The sequence below is a fragment of the Lycium ferocissimum genome, chromosome 3 (assembly GCF_029784015.1).
Source record: "Lycium ferocissimum isolate CSIRO_LF1 chromosome 3, AGI_CSIRO_Lferr_CH_V1, whole genome shotgun sequence".
Taxonomy (NCBI): Eukaryota; Viridiplantae; Streptophyta; class Magnoliopsida; order Solanales; family Solanaceae; genus Lycium; species Lycium ferocissimum.
The window spans coordinates 35,329,084-35,331,525 of record NC_081344.1 but is presented as its reverse complement, the minus strand read 5'-3'; positions in this window follow the sequence as shown (position 1 = coordinate 35,331,525).

Below are 2,442 nucleotides of genomic sequence, written 5' to 3'. Positions count from 1 at the left end.
ACTTAGAGATAGTGCGGAGCTATGCGGTGAAGGCACAAGCGGATGAAGAGACATGCGATCGGAATCGTCGCTTTGTGGAATATCGAGGTTAGGGACAAAGGTGATGGTGAAGATCCCGAAGAGATACATATTTGCGAGGGTCCATGACCCCTTTATTTGCAAAAATACATTGGACCTCTTGTCCATTGAGAGCGCATTGGAAAGGTAGCATACGGGTGGATACTGACTTGGTGGAAGATTCATCCTGTGTTCCATGTCGATCTTTTAAAGCCTTTTCGAGAAGACGGAAGACCCTTCGCGAAGCCGACTAACAATACCCGGCATTCGAGGCCCCTGACAAAGAATCGGGGAAAAGAGTAGTAGAAGCCATCCTCAACGATCGAGTCATACATGCCTCAAGAAAAGATCACCAAGAGTTCCTGGTGAAATGGCTGGGATGTGACGCAGAAGAGAATACGTGGGAAAGGGGCACCAGCCTCAAAGCCTACAAGCACCTGATCGATGAATACCTTGCAAGTAAGGCGCCGAGGACGTCGCCAACTCAGGTGGGGGAGAATGTCATGGGCGGCTTTCCAGCCATGCCCCATGACCCCTTGGATGCGCCCTATGGCGCCATGGCAAACCTCTCAGTGCCTAGCGCCATGGACGGCCCCGTGGCCTCGGATGCCCCAAGTGACAAGGTTGCTTCTGCCTATGTCACCCCATCAATGTCCCTCGCTCGCGCCCCTACGCTGGCCGCGCCCCAACGCGTGCCCAGCGCCCAGTGACAGCGCGGCCTGCTGCGGTGCGGCGCTCGCCGCCCCGGTGTGCGCGCGCGCCTGCGCCCCCACGCACGCACAGTGCCACGATCGAGGGTGCACATGGACCTGCTCTAGTTAGGTCTCTTTTGTTGTAAATATCTCTTTTGTTGTAAATATAGAGTAGTTTACCTTATGTATTTTTGGTTGTGATTCTCTAGCGAATTTATGTCTAGTCCTGTAACTTGGGTTTTTATTTTTAAAGCATTATTAGGGGGGATCAAGCAATCAAAACTTTCAAGCAAGTAATCAATTTTCTGTACTGGTGTCTCTCCCCCTCGACACCTCATTATGTCTTCATTGTAATAGCTTTCATTAATGCAAACAAGCTCTCTTTCTTTCTCATTCTCAATTCACTTTTCTCGTTCTCTCTCAATCGCTTTTGGCATTGATTTTCCCGCACGGCACCGACTCGTGCTAGCGTGCGGAGGGGACCCCGGTTGGCGGACAGTAACCTTGGAATCATCGGTTGCTTAGCCTTACGTCGCCCTTCCAAGAAGTCTCAGGAAGGCGCCGCGTAACAGCCTGTATGCGGGCAATATCCATACCTGGCTAGGCCGCCATCACCAAACAACTATCAATCATGTACTGGTCCAACCCTACTATATATCGGTGCATCCGGTCTCATGCCGTAAGAACATACGCAGCGCATATCGGCCGCCGAATCGAACTCTAAGCTGTAATTCGGGGTCCGATCCCTTCGCTTCAATTGATAATGTGTCCGTCTACCCCCCCCCGGCTCGCCCTCACCTCCGAGGCAGAAACGGGGCCAGGAAGGCCTTCGAAACTCGCCCCCATACGGCCGGAGGGCACCTCGCCCTCCGGACGCATCCACGACTCATACCAATTAGTCGCCACATCGTGCAACCGGCATGACGTCATCTCAACCGACTCGTCTCGTAAGACCGATCAATCGCAGTACGCCGCATCTCTGCCGGATGAACTCACGAGGGTCCTCTGCGGGCTTTGACCCGAAAAACTCGGTGGCCCACAAAGTAGAAAATCACGGCCCTCCGATCACGCCCGTTCGCACGATCATCCCCTCGCTCCCCGGCCCCGCGGACCTCGCCCGCTACCAACCGAGGCAATAACCGGACCGCTCTCGCAGGTCCCATCATCCGCCCCCGTCCGTGGGGGGCCGAGGTACCCCGTACCGGTGCCGCGGGAGCCGGCGTGGAGCCGCCCCCGTGCCGCACTCCGGGTCGCTCCAAACCCCTCCGAGCACCGGCGGCGTAGCGTAACCAGCGCGCGGAGGCACATGCCTCGGCTCAATCCGGGCACGAGCCCTAGTAGTCATCCGGGCTCGCTAGTCTCGCCTCGCCGTAGACTTGCCTCGGCAGGCCCGTGGCCTTCCTCGGAGGCATCGGCGAAAACATAACATTCCGTCGAAAAGAGTCATCCCGATAACACGGCCTTTATCGCACGATCTAAGATCGTAAAGAAAGATGACATCCTAAATGTCCGTAGCCTCGCCGTTTATAGATGTGGTGCACAACACACCGATAAACAAGACTCATCGGACACCCGGTCGTAGACATTCCGAGGACGAAACCATTCGTCACGACCCAACCCCGTAGCCGTGACTAGTGCCCGAGCCGGGCACCAAAACACATTCATAAATCCGAGTCGCAAACGGATATGGCAT